The sequence below is a fragment of the Engraulis encrasicolus genome, chromosome 22, assembly GCF_034702125.1.
Source record: "Engraulis encrasicolus isolate BLACKSEA-1 chromosome 22, IST_EnEncr_1.0, whole genome shotgun sequence".
Lineage (NCBI taxonomy): Eukaryota > Metazoa > Chordata > Actinopteri > Clupeiformes > Engraulidae > Engraulis > Engraulis encrasicolus.
In genome coordinates, this window is record NC_085878.1 from 45786084 (window position 1) to 45795358 (window position 9275).

Here is a 9275-nt window from a genome sequence, read left to right on the forward strand (position 1 = left end):
ACCCTGTATTTAAGAGAGCTATTAAAATAGTTTAAATGACCAATGAGCATGGCTATTTGGGTTGATTGGCAGTTGACATTCTTTAGAATTATTGTTTTGATTGACAGGCAGGCCGTCGTCAAGGCGAAGGACGACTCTCGCGCCGTCTCCAGGGGAAGCTCCCTCCCTGCTGCATTACTTTCAACAGCTTCATCACTGCCATGGGTTATTTAATTTTGGTACACTTTCCCCACAAATATGCGTTCTCCGTATTCTGTGAGGACCTCTGCAGTTTTGGTAAGTAAAATAAAAACATGTATTATACGTGGCTGATTGACCAAAATGACTGAGCTTTGTTATTCCCTTATACTCCGGAGAGAGGATTTATGCTTACTCTGCCTGCGATGTATTTTTTTTATCCCATATTTATTTTCTTCAGTTAAGTTGTGAACTTAAACCAAACCTCTGCATTGGCAAAATACTAGCACCTTAATGCAACGTTTCTTCATTGGTGGCTGGGCACCGCGGCTGGCATCCTCTCGTGGCATGGCACAGGTAAGATAATGCTGCTAACCTAACTTACTACAAGACGCACGGTACATTTTGTGTCAGGCATTTTGCAAAGTGGTCTTTTGAAAAGCATATCTTTTCATCTCGGATGTATCTTGTAGGTTAACTTGGATGCGTTTCGTTTCATCCAAGTGGATTTCATTGTTGTTTCAGCCACGTCTGCCCAATCTATTGTGAAATATAATATCGTGTCTTCTGTTTACATGTCCAATGTTAAATGTTCATTTGTACCGTATTTTTTATTATTGACCACTTATGTTACCAGTCCACTGTCCTGTCTTGCACTTTCTGTCTGTGTCACGAACAGAAGAGGACCCAAGAGCGCAAGTTCAAATTCAGAGTTCTTTATTGAAGGTTTCGGGGGGGAAGAGGAGTGAGATGATCGTGAGGTCTTTGGAGGTGCCGGTTCCAGGGGTGCTAGGAGTGCCAGGGGTGTCAGGGGTTCCAGGGGTGCTTGGGGCTCTGGGGTTTTTCAGGGTCCTGTGGGTTACCTGGGGCTCACCAAGTGTCCGGGGGTTTCCAGTCCAAAGTGCTTAGTGTGTGTGTGTCCCAGTGATTGAGCGGCGTGTCGGGCTGAGGGTGGTGAATCGTCTGGGCTCGCTCATCTGGTGGTCGGAGAACTGGGGGAACACACACACAAAAGCAATATGAATGGCAGGCAGAAGTACAGACCAGGGCTAGGCAATAATCGTGGTGAGAGACAGAAGGCAGAATCGAGTTACCGGAGGGGCTGAAGATCAGAGAGTAGTCGAGATCCAGAAGGCAGGTCGGGATAGCCGGGGCAGTAGAACAGGGAGGCAGTCAAGAACGGATCGGAATCAGACAGGAGTCAGAGCGTAGACAGGCAGGTTACTGGTCCGGGTTTGAAGACGATCTGACAGGGCTTGGCTGAAAAACAGGGCTTGATATACTGGGAGAGGTTAGTGGGGAAACGCAGTGCAGCTGGCAGAGTAATTAGAACAGAGTGAGGCAAGGTGAGGATGGTGAGTGGGAAATGCAGTGCAGCTGGCCAGGTAACAAGAGCAGAGCAGGGCGGAGCCAGGTGGAGCTCGTTAGGCAGAGTAGGGAGAGAGTGAGCAGAGTGGCAGAGAATTGAATGCAATTAAGGTTGCTACCAGGGAGAGAGAGTGCTCATGACAGGACCCCCCCTCCAAGGGACGGCCCCAGAAGTCCCAAGAACAACATCACGCCGGGAGGGTGGAGGGGAGCAGGCGGCGGGTCAGAACTCCTCCGAGCGGTCCGAGTGAATATCCTCATCCTCAGAAGGAGCTGGAGGACCACGGTCGGGAGACAGGACAGGCACTGAGACAGGAGCAGGGTCAGGCACAGGACAGGAAGCAGGGCGGGCAGGACGGCTAGGGACCCCTCTTGGACGACCCCTACGGATTGCAGGCTGATCAGGATGTAGTCGGTGGAAGTCAGTGATGAGGGTCCGGTCCACTATCCTCCTGGCCGGGATCCAGGTCCTCTCCTCTGGACCATATCCCTCCCAGTCAACGAGGTACTGGAGACCCCTACCCCTTCGCCTAGAGCGGAGCAGCCGCCGGACGGTGAAGACAGGACCGCCATCGACGAGGCGCGGAGGAGGTGGCGCCGGAGCTGCAGGGACCAGGGGACTTTCATGGACCGGCTTGACCTTGGAGACGTGGAAGGTGGGGTGGACCCGCATGGAAGCGGGCAACTGAAGTCGGACCGCCATTGGACTGATGACTTTCTGCACAGGAAAAGGACCAATGAAGCGAGGGGCCAGCTTTCGTGATTCAACCCGCAGCGGCAGATCCCGGGCAGACAGCCAGACCTTCTGACCAACCCGGTAAGTAGGTGCTGGGGTCCTCCGTCGGTTGGCACCGACGGCGTAGCTGGTTCCAGACTTCAGGAGCACAGTGCGAGCCTGGGCCCAAGTGCGGCGGCAGCGGCGGGCATACGCAAGAGCAGACGGACAGGTGGCATCCGCTTCCTGGCTGGCAAACAGTGGAGGTTGATACCCGTAGACACACTGAAAGGGGGAGAGCCCGGTGGAGGAACTGGTGAGTGAATTATGGGCATATTCCACCCAGAGCAGGTGTTGAGCCCAGGCCCGGGGATTTTGGGAGGCCACACACCTCAGTGCCTTCTCCAGCTCCTGGTTCATGCGTTCAGTCTGGCCGTTTGACTGCGGGTGGAATCCAGACGATAGGCTGGCGGTGGCCCCAAGGAGATGACAGAACTCCTTCCAAAAGGTTGCTGAGAATTGCGGGCCCCGGTCTGACACTATATCCTGGGGTAGGCCATGGATACGAAACACATGTTCCAGGACCACCTGGGCGGTCTCCTTAGCAGAGGGTAGTTTGGGAAGGGGCACGAAGTGGGTCATCTTACTAAAGCGGTCAACAATGGTAAGGATGACTGTGTGTCCGTCAGAGGGCGGAAGGCCCGTAACAAAGTCCAGTGAAACGTGGGACCAGGGCCTCTTGGGTATGAGTAGGGGTTGCAGCAACCCAGCAGGAGGCTGGTTGGGGGTCTTGTTTCGGTTACAAGTGGGACAAGCTCGGATGAATTCTCGGACATCCCGTCTCATCCGCCGCCACCAGAACCGCTGGCGGACCAGATGAAGGGTGCGAGTGATGCCGGGATGACAGGCCAGACGGGATTCGTGCCCCCACTGAATCACAGGTGACCTGAGATTTGCTGGAACAAACAGACGGTTGGGGGCGCTGGTGCTTGGGCCTGGCTGGTCCCGAAGAGCCTCCATGACCTGCTTCTCGATCTCCCAGGTGAGGGCCGCTACGACAAAGTGGCTGGGAAGAATGGGGGCTGTCATGGCGGTGGTCTCGTCCTTCTGAAACATCCGGGAAAGAGCATCAGGTTTGATGTTGCGAGATCCCGGGCGGTAGGAGAGCGTGAAATTGAAGCGCGTAAAGAACAGAGACCACCGCTGTTGACGGGAGTTCAGCCTCCTGGCTGTTTGGATATACTCCAGGTTTTTGTGGTCTGTCCACACTACGAATGGTTCCTTCGACCCCTCTAACCAGTGCCGCCATTCTTCAAGGGCGAGCTTGACAGCCAACAGCTCGCGGTTCCCAATGTCGTAGTTGCATTCGGCAGGGGTTAGCCGACGGGAGTAGAAGGCACAGGGGTGCATCTTGCCATCCTCAGCTGCTCTTTGAGAAAGCACTGCACCCACTCCCACGTCCGAAGCATCTACCTCCACCACAAACTGCCTTGCTGCATCTGGCATCTGGAGGATGGGAGCAGAAGTGAAACATGTCTTGAGGATATTGAAGGCCTTATCAGCAGCTGATGTCCATTGGTACGGTTGTTTAGTGCTGGTTAGCGCAGTGAGGGGTGCAGCCACTGTGCTATAGTTTCTGATGAATCTCCTATAAAAGTTGGCAAAGCCCAGGAACTGTTGCAACTTTTTCCGAGACTCAGGAACTGGCCAGGAAGTGACAGCTGACACCTTCGTGAGATCCATCTGAATGCTGCCCTCGGTCACCACATACCCCAGGAATGAAACGGTTTTGGCATGGAACTCGCACTTCTCTGCCTTCACGAAAAGAGAGTTCTCCAGCAGGCGGCGCAGGACCAACTGGACGTGGTGCGTGTGTTCTGACAGAGTCTTTGAGAATATTAAAATATCGTCAAGGTACACAAATACGAACGTATTTAGCATGTCCCTGAGGATATCATTCACTAGGGCTTGAAAAACTGCTGGGGCATTGGTGAGGCCGAAGGGCATGACGAGATATTCATAGTGGCCGGTTGGTGTGTTGAACGCTGTCTTCCATTCGTCTCCCTCCCTCATCCGCACCAGATGGTAGGCATTGCGAAGGTCCAGCTTTGTGAATACAGTGGCTCCCTGCAGCAGTTCGAAGGCAGACGAAAGTAAGGGCAGTGGGTAGCGATTCTTAACCGTGATGTCGTTCAGACCCCGGTAATCTATGCATGGACGAAGAGAACCGTCCTTCTTGCCGACAAAGAAGAATCCCGCTCCTGCGGGGGAAGATGACGGTCTAATTATCCCGGCGGCAAGAGAGTCATTAATGTAGTCCTCCATGGCCTTTCTTTCCGGGGCTGACAGTGAATACAGACGACCCTTGGGAGGTGCTGTGCCAGGCAGGAGATCAATCGCGCAGTCATAGGGTCTGTGTGGGGGTAGAGATGTCGCCTTGGATTTGTTGAACACCTCTTTCAGGCTGTGGTAACAGGCCGGAACATTGGATATGTCGGGGGTAGCGCTAGGTCTTTCCCGGTGAACGGGCAGGGTGGCCCCCCTTAAACAGGTCTGGTGACAACTCCTTCCCCACTCACGGACTGTTCCTGTCTCCCAGTCGATGTGGGGGTTGTGCTGACGGAGCCACGGGTATCCAAGAATGAGTGGTTGGCCAGGTGAGTGTAGGAGGTGAAACTGGATGGACTCCTGGTGGTTTCCTGACAGCAGGATTGTCACAGGGGTGGAGATATGAGTGACAGTGCCAAGATGATGCCCATCCAGGGCTCGTGCAGGAATGGGTTGTGTCAGTTGATGATGGTTCACGCCCAGTTGCCGTGCAAGCTCAGGGTCCATGATGTTTGCTTCGGCTCCGGAATCCACAAGGGCGGCCAATGTATGAGTCTTGTCAGAAAGCTGAAGGCGGAGATGAAGCAGGGTTTTTCGGATGGAGGGAGACTGAAGATTTGTTGAGCTCACCCGGATCTCCCCTACACCTGGTGAGCTGCGGCTTTTCCCGGACAAGTGGCGACACGGTGATTTTCACCACCACAGTAGAGGCAAAGGTTGGAGCTTAGACGGCGCCGACGCTCCTCAGGAGTCAGAGAGGCACGGCCAATCTCCATGGGCTCAGGCTGATTGAGTTGGCTTTGGGACTTGACAGGCAGGGGCTGGACAGAGGCGGTATCGACCTGAGTGCGGATGGCAGGTTGACTGAGACGGCCCTTCTCCCTCCCCCGGGTCTGTATACGGCGGTCAATGCGGACGGCAAGGTCAATGGCGGCATCAAGCGTTGAGGGCGGGTCATGGGAAACAAGCGCGTCTTTGATATAGTCCGCCAGGCTATGGAGGAAGGCTTGCACCAGTGCCTCTGGGTTAAACGAGCTTTGACTGGCCAGGGTACGAAAGTCAATGGAGAAGTCTGCCACTGTCCGATTGCCCTGACGGATGGTGAGCAGAGCTTGTGACGCTTCGGCTGTTGGCGAGCCTAGGTCAAAGACCTTTAACATCTCCTCCTCAAAGGCACTGAAGGAGGCACAGGCTGGGGTTTGCCGGTCGAATTCCGCCGTTCCCCACAACCGAGCTCGACCGGTGAGATGTGTGATGACATACCCCACCTTGGCTCCCTCTGTTGAGAAAGTCCTGGGCTGTAGTGCAAACTGGATTCGGCAGCTGCTCAAGAATGGTCTTACTTGCTTCTGGTTGCCATCAAAACGTTCCGGGTTCCCAATCTTTGGTTCAGGAGTGTGGGGATCTGGTGGCAGCACTGCCGGGCCTGCAGCATTGGGACCTCCAGCGGAGGGATGAAGGAGTGTCGGTGGTACAGGAACAGAAGGACCAGGGGGGGGTGCAGGTGGAGTAGCCGGGTTTGAGAGTAGTTGCAGGGCTTGGGCTAGCTGTTGTTGCTGCAGTTGGAACTGTTGCTGTTGTAGCTGAAACTGTTGCTGCTGCTGCTGAAGCTGTTGCTGTTGCTGCTGGATCTGTTGTTGCTGCTGGTTGAATTGCTGTTGTTGTTGGTTGCCTAGATGGAGAAGGGAAGCGATGTCGACAGCCATCCGACTTATGTCTCCCTCAGAGCGTTCCAGTCGTTGTAGGGCAGTCATCTCTGGCTCTTCTCCCATCATGGTCAGGGAGTGCGCTGGGTCCATGATGGTCAGATCGTTCTGTCACGGACAGAAGAGGACCCAAGAGCGCGAGTTCAAATTCAGAGTTCTTTATTGAAGGTTTCGGGGGGGAAGAGGAGTGAGATGATCGTGAGGTCTTGGGGGTGCCGGTTCCAGGGGTGCTAGGAGTGCCAGGGGTGTCAGGGGTTCCAGGGGTGCTTGGGGCTCTGGGGTTGTTCAGGGTCCTGTGGGTTACCTGGGGCTCACCAAGTGTCCGGGGGTTTCCAGTCCAAAGTGCCTAGTGTGTGTGTCCCCCAGTGATCGAGCGGCGTGTCGGGCTGAGGGTGGTGAATCGTCTGGGCTCGCTCATCTGGTGGTCGGAGAACTGGGGGAACACACACACAAAAGCAATATGAATGGCAGGCAGAAGTACAGACCAGGGCTAGGCAATAATCGTGGTGAGAGACAGAAGGCAGAATCGAGTTACCGGAGGGGCTGAAGATCAGAGAGTAGTCGAGGTCCAGAAGGCAGGTCGGGATAGTCGGGGCAGTAGAACAGGGAGGCAGTCAAGAGGATCGGAATCAGACAGGAGTCAGAGCGTAGACAGGCAGGTTACTGGTCCGGGTTTGAAGACGATCTGACAGGGCTTGGCTGAAAAACAGGGCTTGATATACTGGGAGAGGTTAGTGGGGAAACGCAGTGCAGCTGGCAGAGTAATTAGAACAGAGTGAGGCAAGGTGAGGATGGTGAGTGGGAAATGCAGTGCAGCTGGCCAGGTAACAAGAGCAGAGCAGGGCGGAGCCAGGTGGAGCTCGTTAGGCAGAGTAGGGAGAGAGTGAGCAGAGTGGCAGAGAATTGAATGCAATTAAGGTTGCTACCAGGGAGAGAGAGTGCTCATGACAGTCTGTCTGTAAATTGTCAGTCCTGTCTATGTCCTGGCATTGTAGAGAGAAAACGTAGGCTAATTTCGTTTCCCTTGTATGACCATGAAGAAAGTGACAAAAACTGACTTGACATATACTTCAATGTTTCAAATCGGTGTTGCATTACATTGCACATGTAGAAACACATAGGACAGAATGTCGGTTACATACTTTGATTAGTTTAAGCGTAAATAACTCATTTGAAAAGATGACCTTCACAAGAGAAAGAAAAGCACAACAAACCTGTTATTTATCTTTATTGTTTTTATTGTTTTGTAATAACAGGTTCATCAGTCAGGTGGTCAGCACCCAAACTAAAACCATGAGTCATGGTGGCCAGGATGACGTCCAAGAATTGCTTTCCAGCAGCACAGGTAAAGACATGAGTAGTAAGTTGGGATGAGTGTTATTTTCTGACATTTTACATCACATTTTAATTCAGACAATATTGCCAGGGGAGTTAATTATTCAGTACTGTACCGGTACATTACAAATGCATGGCTAGATTAATTTAAATAGCATGTTTGTCTTTTCTTTTTTTTTTAATTAGATGGGGGAGCCAACATGAAGAGGTGTCCAGAGAGGCTTCTTTCGCTTGGGCTTTGCAACAGCACCAGGACCTCACCATCAGTGATGCTGGTTTCCTCATCCATCGGGCCTACCCTTACATTCCTCACCTGATGCACTGATCACCTGTACCAGTTGTTGGAGTTTTCAGCAGGGCTCTAAATTAACTTTTTTCATCACTAGCCAAAATGGCTAGTATGTTAATCTCCAAACATACCGGTACATTACTGGGTCAAAGTGCCAAGTATGTTTTCTTTTCTACTGGCCAAACTTAATTTTCCCCAGCATTTGGCTGGTGAGCCCTGGTTGTCATTGATGGTGAGTAGTTGTGATAATAAATAACTGAAATGATAAAGTCCATCCAGACATGTCTTGCTTATTTTATTGTACTAATACAACAACGTAGAACATTTTCTGTGAAAGTGAAGTGAAAGCCCAACTGGGAAACTCCAACTCCCATTGACATTGTGACACAGCACACAAGTGTTCACTGCACGAAATTGCATTTATGCTTCACCCGTGCAAGGGGGCAGCCCCCAAGGGAGCAGTGCGGCGGTACAATGCTCAGGGTATCTCAGTCATGGAGGAGGATGGGGGAGAGCACTGATTACTGGTGGGTCGGGAGTCAAACCGGCAACCTTTGGGATACAAGTCTGACACTCTAACCGCTTACCCATGACCGCCTGTCAATCTTCAGTCTAGTCTAACTAATTATATTGTCTCCACTAAATGTATATCTCAGGTGACATGGGTATACTAGTATGGGGATAGTGCTGTATGTAAATAATATTAACCCAATTTAGCCGGCACCTGCAAAAAATGCCAGCTAATTGCCTATGCCCTTTTTAAGAAAGGTGCCCTAATCCTATTTAAAAAAACAAATAACTAAATAAGTCTCTGAAGCACATACAAACATGATATGAGTTTTAAAAGCCAAGACCATCCTCTTGGAACATAATTCGGCTCTAACATACCCACATTTTTAATCTAAAAAAAATCTAATATGTCATGCCTGAATGCTGTGTCGCTCCAGGCACCTAGGTCAATACAACGTGTACACAGCATCCAGCATCAATGGGTTGACTATTACAGGCCTAGTTCAGATAACCATTTATTAATATAAATAAGTACTTGCACGTCTATTGTACACATCCCCAGAATAGATATCCCCTCCCATCACCTACATAACCTTGAAATGTTTTTGTACTTTGTGTCTAAAAATAAACTACTACATTGAGTTGGTGTGATTGAATTGCGATTGAATTGATTGATTGTGAGTGTGGTTGAAATCGGCTAAACTTGGCTTGGTGTGCTGGACCTCTGGCTCTTCCATACATCCAATCTGTCATGACATCAGATCATCGCTCTTCTCATCTGGAGAAACAGAAAGATAACACTTAGCTGACACTTATCCAAAGCAACTTCCTTACTCACAGTGAATTG

At 51.5% G+C, this 9275-nt stretch overlaps 1 long non-coding RNA gene across 1 annotated transcript; it reads left to right on the forward strand.

The window, feature by feature from the left end:
* Nucleotides 1-360: 360 nt before the first annotated feature.
* LOC134438848 (uncharacterized) lies at nt 361-8049 on the forward strand. Its single transcript, XR_010032676.1, has 3 exons — nt 361-534; nt 7551-7654; nt 7816-8049. It is a non-coding gene; the product is annotated as an uncharacterized LOC134438848 (long non-coding RNA).
* The last annotated feature ends 1226 nt before the right edge of the window (nt 8050-9275 follow it).